The sequence below is a fragment of the Acomys russatus genome, chromosome 23 (genome assembly GCF_903995435.1).
Source record: "Acomys russatus chromosome 23, mAcoRus1.1, whole genome shotgun sequence".
NCBI classification, from domain to species: Eukaryota; Metazoa; Chordata; class Mammalia; order Rodentia; family Muridae; genus Acomys; species Acomys russatus.
In genome coordinates this window covers 4036777-4049357 of record NC_067159.1, presented here as the reverse complement: position 1 = coordinate 4049357, position 12581 = coordinate 4036777, and positions in this window count along the sequence as shown.

Below are 12581 nucleotides of genomic sequence, written 5' to 3'. Positions count from 1 at the left end.
CGGCCTCGGGTATGTGCGCATGACCTCTTTCCCTTTGCTTCCTGCAAGGAGGTCATACAAGCCTGCTCGAGGGGGCGCTACACCAGACAGGCTCCAAGGCATCTCTGTTCTCTCAGATGGCACTTCTGTTACATTGGCTGCTCATTTTACCCCTAATTATCTAAGTGCTATGACCACTTTGAAATGAAAGAAATACCATAAAAGAGATACTATTGGACGGAGGATTAAAAAGCAATGGCACATCTTTAAAAGAAAAGTTGAGTTGAGGTAAACAGTCTAGACAGAGGAAACACTCAAGAAAAATGCAACCAATGCATAGAGTAGCTTTGTATGCATACTTTTAAAATCTGTTTTTATTTTGGTTTCTTATATCTCCTTCTCCCTTCTTTGCCTCAATCCCTTCCAGGTAGGAGAGGAAGAAGGTTACTAGGGAGAAGAGGTGTAGCTCTCTTTGGCTACTTCCTGCTGTTTAAGGTTGTAGGGTTCCTTGGGGCAAGACCAATCTCCATCTCAGGATATTCAGCCAGCAACAAGAAATGCAGCAGCGGTCTTTTCTTCCTCCTCCAACCGCCTCCTCCATGCATTCTTCTCGCAGACCTCCACCCTCTTCATCTCTGGGCTCTCCTATTTTATACCCTCTCAGAGTCTGCACAAGATGTTTTCCAGATGGCAAAAGCCACGGCCCCACAAGACGCAGTCTCCTGCTGACAAAGATCACGCACCCTCTCACGAGGCTGTGACCAGTTGTGGACGAACTGGAGCAGCCTCCATATCTTACACCTGAGATTAAAACAAAAACATGTTTACATAACGTAACTGAGACAACTGAGGGTTTTGTTGTTGTTATTGTTGTTGTTAGTTTTCGAGACAGGGTCTCTCTGTGTGGCCTTGGCTGTCCTGGACCAGCTTTGTGGACCAGGCTGGCCTCGAACTCACAGCGATCTGCCTGCCTCTGCCTCCCGAATGCTGGGATTAAAGGCGTGTGCCACCACGCCCGGCTCGTAATGGAGTTTTTAAAGAAACCAAAACTCCACAACATAGTTCTGGGTTGGTTTAAGTGCCACACCCCTGGAGACAGCTGGGAGAAGGGGATCTCAAGTGTGTATAGGTACTTGGGTCCTATGGTGACAATTGGCTAGCCCCGGAGTGTGGCTTAACAAGGAAGGAGAGGCTGAGTGTTCAGGAATGGGGATTACCAGGGAAGAGTTTGCCTGAAGTTGGGCTGGGAAGGCAGCAGAGTGAAGCATGGCAGCTGGAAAACAATTTTCATTTCCCGTCTGTGAATAGCGGAAGTGGCATCACTTTTGTGAACGCCTTAGAAAACAACAAAATTATCAGAAAATTTCAAGTTTTAGGTAAACCTGGGCCATGTAACAAGACTCTGACTCAGAGACTCAAAAAACAAACATATAAACAAACAGACCAAAAAAAGAAGGAGGAGGAAGAGGGGAAGGAGCAGGAGGAGGAGGAAACGGAAAGAAATTCTAAGTATTACATGAAGGTCACAAAGTAGCTAATATTTATTTGCTGAATCCAATGACACATCGTGGTATGTACAGAAATAGCAAATAGTTACTTTTCCTATCTCAACTGGTCTTTTATTTGTCTTTTTTATTTGAGGTAGGATCCTGCTATGTAGGCCAGGCTAGCTCAGAACTATAATCTTCTTGCCTTGTTATCCTTAATGCTGGGGTTATGGGTATATGTGCCATCATGCCTGCCTCCATTTATCTTTTTTTTTTTTTTTAACTCACTTCTGCATTAATTTGCCTGTTAGAAATTCGAAGCTTCTACCACACCACCTCTGAACCAAGGTCACTTCTAGACCAACTACCAACGTGAGATGTTTTGTGTAAACCATTTGCTGAGACAAAAGACCACATTAGGTAAAGACGTCATTTTGGAAGTTGACAGACTATCCCCACCAGTGTATGAAAGGTCAAAACTATTCTTTCTGTGAGGCAGGGTGTGGGCAGTTTCTACTTTGATCTGCACATCCGATGCAGGATCCTTGATAACTCTTCTCGCCCTGATCTCTTCTTGGTACCCTGTGCTCCAGTTACAGCAAACATTTCACTGGGTCCCAACTGTGTTTCTGGTTGTGTGTCTTTTATTTGTGAAAACCTCTTTATTTTTCTTATATGACCCTGACTAATTCCTTGAGTTGATCTCAGTATTTCTGAGAACCACACTTAGTCTTAGGAGGACGTAGGAGAAAGCTGTACGGTTTGTTCTTTTGTTTGCATGTTCTAGACTAACTGAAATTCAGGTAGAGTTGTGGTACACGACAGATTGTCAGAGTGCTCTCCTGCACACTCTTTGGTAACTGAGATTGTGAGTGCCCCTGCTCTTCTCTTGGGTCATCTTCTTATTTGAGGCTGATGCCAGGAAGCGTTTCTATACAGCTTGATGTCACACATAGTGCTACGTGGAGAGACTGGAGAATATGGAACCTGCCCTTATCACTGGTGCGAGTTTGCAACTGGCCATGGTGACTAGAGTAAGCCACTTGTCAACATGGGAGATTTTCAACACTTTGGTTGTTATAACACAGATCCCTGGGAGTACCGGTATTGGGGTTCACACTAGTCCCAGTAATGGGAGGTGGAGGCAGGGTGATCAGGAGTTCATCAGCTGAATGATGAGGTCAAGGACAGTACTTTATGAAATCCTACAAACAAACAAACAGAATAATCATTGAGAGTCCTGGGCAGATAGAAATATATTATGACAATGGCAGAGAGTGTCCTTTGATAACACACATAAGTAGGCGTGCAATGAATCCCCAATTGAAACATGTACCATTAATAGCTCTTGGTACGATAATACTATAGAGCAAGGATCATCAACTCAGATTTAAGCAGGTAAATTAAAAGAAAAACAATTCGTCTGAGGAGAGCCCTTAGGGAGTGATGCAGACAGAGCATGCATTTCTATTTAAGGCACTCAGACCCAAGGTAATGTATTAGATAATTGTGCAAGGAATTCGAAGGCTTAAGAGGATGGCTTCAATCCTTGGAATCCTGCATCTCATCCCGAAGCCATCAACAGATACCGCAACTCCGCCATTAAAACAGCGTCTCAAGGCTATGACTACAGCCACAGATCAGAAGGCTACACGCCTAGCCATTTTGTTATTTCACTGTTCGAAGTATGTCTGTCACACATTGCAAGTGATTTCGTGTCTAACACGTGAGGTAGAAAGCTTGAGTGCATGGTTGGGATGTAAAGCAGCATTGCTGCTGTGAACTGGCAGTAAGTCACTTCCTTCCTTTCTTTCCTTTATCGTAGTTGCATTATCTTACTGCGAAAATAGAAATGGAATTACCATATAATTCAGTAACCCTGCTGCTGAGGTTTATACCAAATTTTTAAAGCAAAGACAAGAAGAGACTTTGTATACCCAATGTTCATAGCAGCAGCGTGCACAATAGCCAACACTCTAAGACAACCCATGCCCATGGATATATGAATAAATTAAGAGAATATGATTATATATATATATATATATATATATATAATTAGTCATCCTTTAAAAAAGGAAGGGCATTATTGCGCATACTACAACGTGTATGAGCCTTGGAGGCACTCTTAGGAAACATCTCAATCATAAACGGCTAAGTGGTGTATGATTCTCTCGTGAGAGGAGCCTGGAGAAATCGAATTTATAGAGACAAAGTAGAATAATGTTTTCTAGGGCTAAGTGATGGGACAATAGGGGACATTTGTTTAATTCATTAGAGGCCATTGATTTTGGGAAGATGAAAAACTCACCAGAGCTGAATGGCGGCAGTTGCACAGCAGTGTGCTTGAACTGGATACCACAGAAACCTGCAGCACTTACGTGGGAAAATAGGAAGTTTTACATAGAGTTTTAGCACGTTGAAAAGTGTGGTGTGGAGAGTAAAGGCTTTGCTGGGGAAAGCTTGAAGATGTGAGGTTTGGCCTCAGAACCCACATTAAAAACAAACAAACAAACAAACAAACAAACAAGCCTAGTGTGGTGGCATGTGCCTGTAATCCCAGAACTGGGGAGGCAGACACAGGTGGACCCCTGGCCCTCACTAACCAGCCTGCGGAGCTGAGTCAGTGTGCTTCCAAGCCAATGAGAGACCCTGTCCCCAAAATCAAGTGGACAACTCCTATGAAAGACATCTGAGTTTGACCTCTGACTGTTAACCTGTACATAAACACACACACACACACACACACACACACACACACACACACACTTGGAAAGTGTAAGATAATACACCAATTTTTTTCCCCATAATTATCCTGTTCCTCTGGGGTCATATCCCTAAAGAGTATATCTCCTTCCTCATGTAGTAACTTTGAGAACAAAAAAAGACACAGCTGCTATAATGTATATACCATTTAGGAAATCATTGCTTAGCCAGGTGTCAAGGTACAAGGTTATAATTTTAGCTCTTGGGAGACAGTAGCAGGGGGACCATGAGTTTGAGGCCGGTCTTAGCTACCTAGGGAGAGCCTGTTTCAAAGAAAGAAAAAGGCAAGCATCATAGTTCGTGCTTCTAATTCCAGACTCAGGAGGTAGAGGCATGGACACTGCAAGTTTGAGGCCAGCTAAGACGATATGGAGATCATGATTAGACCTTGTCTCCAAAACAAAACATAAAAACACTTTGACTATGCTCTATAGACTTTAATGATACATCAAATCACAGTCAACTGTGATCTAATCACAATTTACTACTGTGCGGGTTTTATTAAGAAATGCAAAACTGGTTCACCATGCAAATTCAATCTATGTAAATCACTGTGTTAACAGAACAGAGAGAAAATCCCTCATCATCTCAGTAGGTGCAAGGAAAGAATTTAATAGTTTTTAGTGCTCGAGTCCAATACGTTTCTCAGAAAACAGACAACAGAGGGAAACTTTGTCAAGTTAACCAGAGCTGTATCTCTTAAATATTGACTGGAAGTTCTTGTAATGCAATACTGTAACAGTTCCCCAGACCTTAACACTGTTGACGCAGTGTTAGAGGCACCATTCTGACCTTAAAACCCATCACGTAGGCCCCAATGCCTGGCAAAGTGGGAACAAAGACATAGTCCACAGTTCCAAGAAAGTCCTGAGTAAATAGTCCCTTAATGTACTAACCTTGTTTCTCACTTCTGTAGTTCTGTTTGTGCCAGCTGAAGCATGCCAACCAGGACGCAGTTCTTGTGTACAGAAGACAAAGGGCTGTAATGCTTTGGGCTGCATGGTTTGGGCAAGTTTCCCGCGCAGCCACTGGCCAGCAATAAAGACTTTTGTCTTTAAGAATGTCTGTTTGATTGTCTCTGTTGGGCTTACCTCACAATACAACAGAACAAAGAAATAAAAGACAAAAAGATGGAAACACAAACTAAACTGTCTTTATTTTCAGGTGACTTGATTACATTTGCAGGAAACCCAAATCAAAGTACTAGATCAATAAAAAAAAAAAAAAATGAACTGTAGTTTGATCTCAAATAATTTAGAAATAATATTTATAATAGAATGAAGCATCAAATGTTTTGGAATAAATTTTTTAAAAATATGTGGAAAGATCCTACATTTAAAACTATAAGACATTGCGGGGCTGGAAAAGACCTATTATAGAGAGTCTATTTTCATAGTTAAAAGGCTCAGTATCATTAGCATGTCAATTATCTTTGAGTTGATCTACTGATGGAAAGCAGATGTTAACAATGCAGGGATGGGGCAAATTTGCTCCCTCCTGAATACGTGGCAGTACAGGGAAACATTTTTGGTGTCCCATATTGGGGAAGTGCTAGTGACTACGGGACTAGGTATTTTCTGAACATCCTGAAATGCATAGAACAGCCTCCCCCTCCATGGTAAATACTTGTCCAAACATCATCAGTGTCACACTTCACAGAACTCTGGCTGAAATCCCAGCTATTTGTAAGTATCAACATGCTCATTCTTGTACTAAATAAAAATACAAGTTATTTGGGTTTAAAACAAAGAGTTGAAGGAAATTACATGATCAGATTCTAGAAAATTCTGTAAAACAATAATTAAGACCATCTAAAGTATGTCTACATATAAACAAAGAACCCAATAGTGCAGAATTGGGGACCAGAAATAAATCTATACATATACATTCATCTAATTTCTATTACTGGTGCTACTTTACTGAGGATAGAATACTTCTTTTAGTGAATTATGCTTGAGTAGGTAAAAGAGAACCTATGAGAAACACATATTTAATAAGCATCCTATGGTACTGACTGTGTGGCAAGGCTATACTTAGAGCCAGGCAGTAGAAGTGCTGACAGAGTCCCCTCTCTTAGCACAGAGGGAAGTGGAGTGAACATTCACTTCAGTGAGCAGCTATCATGGCCTTAGGAGGATTGGCTCTCTGTGACAGCATTGGGAAGAAGATGCCATCAGTTAGAGAAACAGAAACAACAGCATCTGAGCAGAGATGTAAGAGGAATTTAGTTTTGGGAATTGTCTCACACACTTATGGAGGCAGTGAAGTCTCTAGTGGGCCAGAGAACCAGTGAAGCTAACGGTGTGATTTAATCAGAACCCAGAGGCCTGAGAAACTCGGGGAGCTGAGGGGTTGATTCCCACACTAAGGCCTAAGGTCTGAGCACCGAAGGGCAAAGCCATGTAGGCCTTACAGCCCCAAGGATCAAAAGTTCTGGTGTTCAAGGGCAGGAGTTGGACATCCCTAAGCATTGCTCCTCTATCACAGTACACAGAGACTCTACCTTCTCGTGAACAGAGAGACGTGAGTAACAAAAGGACCATGGGACACCAGCAATGATAGGTCCTAGGACCCTGTAAGTGCCAGCCAGCTCTTAAGAGAAAGACACATATGGCTTAGGAAAGCAAGGGAGCCCTTTGCACTCAGCCCTGACTTCCACACAGTTTCCTTCAGCCCAACACATGTTGAACGCATGGCCACTCTGCGCTGCCTTACAAGGCAGTTTGCACAGACACAGGAGAGTACGTTTTGTGATGGTCTCCTGTCACTGAAGGCAGATGCTACAACTTCCCAAGGCTGTCTTTAGGGAGTCTTTGCATTGTTTACTGGCCTGGCTGGCAGCAACTAGTTGTACCACCCTGCTGGCTACAAAAAGTTGAGGGTTCTTTAGTGGCCACTGCTCAAGACACGGCCTGCTTGATAAAAAGAGTGCTGATATCAGAATGGCCCACGTTCCCTTACGCAGGGTTCAAATGCCTTTTACGTCCTAACGCTGACAAAGAGCAATTGTGTCCATAGAGAATAGCTCTACTGGGGCAAAAGGTGGCATGGAGCTGCGGGCATCTGTAGCTGCAGGATTTGGCTTCCAATGTGAGTTGCAGAGTGGGCTGGCCACTCTGCCCAGCATCCTGTCCTAGTGATAGGTGCATTCACGTATACCTGTGGTGCTTGAGTGAGGAAAGCATCCATCCATGCATGAAATAAGCATCGCTCGCCACCATGCTCCCTGTAGGTCACCTGCCCTGTCCAGTCGTTTGTCCTTCCTCACAGGAAGTAGCAAACACAGGAGCGCTCACCAGAGAAGCAAGCTTCAATATGACAGGCTGAAGCTACTAAATACGACTTCTTCTCACCAATAGTTTTGACGTTTTGCCCCCTTTAGATTCACAAAGTGAGGTTAATGCCTTGACAGGGACCTAGCAGGGCTCAGTGTAAGGCTGAAATGAGATGGAGGGGAAGGAGTTGGCATTCATACCTTTAGGCACTGTTCTCATTGCTGACCAGATCCCATTTTAATCGTTTCTACTATTGAAAAGGAGACACTAGCTCCCTGTGTTTCAATTACTGGCGTTCTGCTAGAGAGAACAAGATGTGGGGTTTGAACAGAGTCATAGACTCAGTCACGAAACAAGAATACCTGCCTTTTCTCAGCTATTGAGGCGAATGGAGAGAAGGTTTCCGGGAAGGACCTGGCTACCAGGGCAAGGGGAATGATGGGACATTTGGATAATGTGGTCTGGGCACTTTTCAGTAAAATGAAAAGCCAGTGTGATCTAGTCCAGGGGTTCAAAGAAAAGATATATAAATACATGGAAAATAATAAGAAACTGAGCCACTGGAGAGTTCTATCCTGGGATACATTATACGTGTATTAATTAGCTAATTCAATTTACATGTAGATTTGAGTGCAAATGGCACGTTTGGAAAACATTGTATGTGGAAATATATGCTGTGCTAGACAGCAAACAATTAGCTTGGGGATTGTATTGGCGTGCTTGGGTCTAGAGCAAAACACCAGACGCAGGTGACTGACGCGACAGAAATGTATTTTCTCACAGTTTTCAAGGCTGAATTCCAGATCAAGATGCTGACCCACTGTCAGCTGAGGGTTCTTTCTGGCCTGGAGATAAGCTGCCTTCCTCCTCAGTGAACAACGGCCCCCCTCAGATACATGCACACTTATGGATGTGAGAGAACAGCAGCCTTGGTGTTGGGCTCTGCCTCCCATCATGTTGGGTGTCTTATTTGCAGCTGCATATGCCAGAGCAGTGGGTTCGCGAGCTTTCCGGGATTCTGGCATCTCTCTGTGGGAGAACTGGTATTACAGATGTGTGCTACTGCAGCAGTCTTTGCCTAGGTTCTGGGGATCCAAACTCAGGCCCTCACGCTTGCAAGGTCAGTGCTTTACCCACTGAGCTATCGCCCCAGCCCTACTGCATCTTCTGGCAAGGGCATTCATAATTGTCCCAGAGCCTCACGTTTAGAACCTCATTTGAATCTAACTGCCCTCCCCAAACACCATCTCTAAGTATCAGTGTATTGGCTTCAGTGTATGAAATGTGGGGACCATAAGACCGTAGCAGAATTGTCAGGATAATCAACAAGCTGTTTGTCTTGTATTTACCCTACGTGAATGTTCTTCAAGCCTGATAACAGTTTCCATGGAGGTAAGCTATTTATTTAAGTGCTATAGGCTTGTTATGTTTTATTGTATAAGTACACACACACACAGACACACACACACGTAGCGTGTACAACCTAAAAGCAAAATCAGTCAAATGAAGTGAGCACAATTTCCCCACCTGCCACTTAGCTATGCTCCAGCTCTTCCATGAGAAATAAGCGATTACTGAAGTGGCAGGAATGGTGTCATCATGGAAATGTTTAGGGACGCAGAGGCATTGCTTAAATTGCTTAAGGATGCATGCAAAGCTCTGGAGTAGGGCCACAGAGAGCCGGGGTGCAAGCGCTCCCACCACAGCCAGCCAGCAATGCTGCCTTCACCTGCCCTGCACGGAAGGAAACGCGTGAATGAGGGAAGAGGAACAAGCAGGAGTGGACGAGAAGAAACAAGGGCAGTAACTCCTAAGGGCAAGAAAGCAGAAACAGCAGGTGGCAGCCCACAGAGGGAAGAACCAGTTTCGCTGCCCCCTCGTGGGCTCCCTGATTCCTACCCAGGAGCGTGGGAGAGAAGACCACAAGCTTTTAGGAACAAGTCCCTTAGCTAGCCTGAGAGGCAGAGGAAGCAAGTGTCACAGAGCTCAGGCGGCCTTCCTGCCTCATTGGCACGGCAGACAGTGTCTGTTGTGTACAGGAACAAGACTGTTGGCTTCCAGTTATAATGAGGCAATGTCAGTCTAGGAAACAAGGTGAGGAAGTATTACAGAGGAAGTGATGAGTGGGGCGAGCTGGACTGTGTGCATCAGCCAGGCTTCTGCACTGCGATCCATAAGGACGCAGCCTTAGAGCTCATCAAAAGATCTAACCTTTCTCACTGAGCTCACGCAGCAAATCCCCTACTTGGAATCTTCCAAATACATATAAATCTTGAGAGAAGAGCAAAAGGGGGCCGACAGGGTCGGGAAGAGGGAGCGCCAGATGTTGTGAGGCAAATCAGCGAGGCAGGAGGTGGTGTGGCTGAACGAATCACCAGGCTAGGGTAAGGCTTTGTCCTGAAGAACCACATCCCTCGGTGGCCTTGGCCTTCTTCCTGTGCCACTAACCAAGAAAAAGGCACACAAGGTTAGCCTCACTTCTCATTTTCTGCTAGGCTTTGAATTCGGATCAGGAAAGGGTCAACCCTAGGGCAGCATCCATGAACGAGGGCAACAGAGCGAACACTGTGTCACTCCATTGTTGACTGAATAACCATGACATCATGTTTACCTGGAGGGATGCTCTGCCAGGCTCAGCGTTTTTATAGGCAGCACTGCTGAAGACAAAAGAGGGCAGGTAGGCTTGTCAAGCGTTCAGTCGGGAGTAGCACTAGTAAGTCAGGCCTGAGAAGTAAAAGCCAAAGAGATCTGGACCAGCTAGAAGGATGGGTCAAACTAACAAAATGAAATTCAGAATCCAGGCTAAGTTCAAGCAAATTAGATGTATTTGTATTTCTTGAGTCTATGTGTGAAAAATGAAAGCCGTGGTCTTGACTGATCGCATTCTCGATATAAATTACTAGCAGGGTGTATTTGCCATAAAGAGAGAGGGGAGGGGGAGCCACATAATAAACTGGTGAGAGCCAGGAGATAACCATCCCACAGTACTCCCAGTGGAGATACCGGAAGTGAAGCAAATATCCCTTGAAAAGCATTACTGAGGGGGAAAGAACTGCAGCAGTTGGAACGGTTTCTCTGGAGGGGAAAAAAATGCACCTGATATGTGATGAGGATGAAATTGGAATATTTTAAAGCAATATTAGAAAAGACTTGATGTCCCCCACGTAACTTCAAATGACAGGTGGACATTGCAGGTGGAGCGGTTTCTTCTCAGTAGGCATGAGAATTCACTGATATATGATAATAAATAGACAACCGGTTGTGATCAGGAGTTTTGGTGCCACATCTATTAGGGATGCCGTCACCACCAGTGATGCTAAGGTTCCTGCCACTCTGGTTTCCTGCATCCATGGGACAGGGTTCCACTGAATTTCTATGGCCCCGTATTTAGAAAGAGTGCTGAACAAAACAAGGCTTCGATTTTGGCACATCCATGTAGTCGATGGAAGAGATGGACAATGGACTGGCAAGCAGACAACTATGTGGCTAGTGCTATGTGGAGAGCAGGTGAGACTCTCACACAGAGGACAGCAAGGAAGGGGCTCTGTGGAGAGGCGCACAGGGCAGGTGTGGCTGAGCTGTGTTAGCCTGAGGCCTCATGGGTGAGAGGCTGGGCCTTCTACAGAATTGGGGAAAGCAGTGAGGACTGATGGGTAAAGAATAAGCAGAGGGTAAAGGAAAGCCTGGCACTGGGAGGAATTGAAGGCCGACAGGGTAGGCATGTGGTCAGCATCTGGCAGGACTGGAGTCGGGTGGAGGAGAAATTGACTGGGCCAGATCCTAAGAACCCAGGGGGAGATTTCTATCATTCTCCAGTTTAATAGAGAGGCACTGGGGGAGTTTTGATCAGAGAAACGGCAGAATCAATCATGCTTTTAAAAGGTTGATATTTCTTGAAGAATATTTTGTTGAATAATTTGTATTCTTTGAATTTTTTTTTTAATTTATACAATGTGTACTGACCACAGCCACCTTCCTCCAACTCCTCCTACCCCTACCTCACCACCCTCCCAACTTCATGTTCTCTTTTAAACGTGGTTACTAATACCCTGGAGGCCAGCTTGTTCTGCCTATATGCACATGGGCGTGAGGTCATCCACTGGCGCATGAACAGCCTCCCAGTGGCCATGTTCTCAATGGACAGTGATGTCCCACAGTCACTATCCCCTGCCGATAGCTCCTCTGACGGGATCAGCCCTCAGCTCCCTACCCGCAAGCTATCTTAGACCTCTGACATGTATACGTGTTGTACAGGTGACCAGCTGTTGTGAATTAATGCATACAACAGCCATGACTGCATTTCATAGATCTCCTCCCTATTTGTTGCCTGTTCCTTGAAGTTCTCTAAACCCGGGCATATAACCAAGGGACTTATATCCTACTACAGAGATAACTGCATAGTCACGTTCCTTGAGGCTCAAGTCACGATGGCTAGGCAACTGAACCAGTCGAGACGCCCATCAATTCACAAATGGACAAGAAAAATGTAGTACATATACACAATGGAGTATTACTCTGTTGTAAATAAAATGAAATCATGAAATTTGCAGCTAAATTTGTGGAACTGAAAAAATTATAGTGAATGAGGCTACCCTAGCACAGAAAGACACGTTGCATGTTATCGCTCATGTGTTTTGTTTTGTTTTTTGAGACAGGGTTTCTCTGTGGTTGCCTTGGATGTCCTGGACTCACTTTGTAGATTAGGCTGGCCTCGAACTCACAGAGATTTGCCTGCCTCAGCCTCCCAAGTGCTGGGATTAAAGGTGTGCGCCACCACAGCCTGGCTGGATTCTAGCTTTAAATCTCTTGTTTTGTATGTTTAGCCTGGAGTACATGTGGAAGCCAAGACACTAGAAAAGGCCCCTGGGTGGGGGTGGGGGTTGGTTTGAACACCTTAAGGGAGGAGGGATAGTGAAATACAGGTAAAATGATAGTAGAGGAGGGGAAGTGTTCCGCACAGAGGAGGGCAGGGTTAGGGAAATGAGGTATTGGCAGAAAGGTTAACCAAAATGAACAGTGCATGACAAGCTATGTGGAAATCTATGATCTTCCAACCCAAGAAACAATTTCCATACCT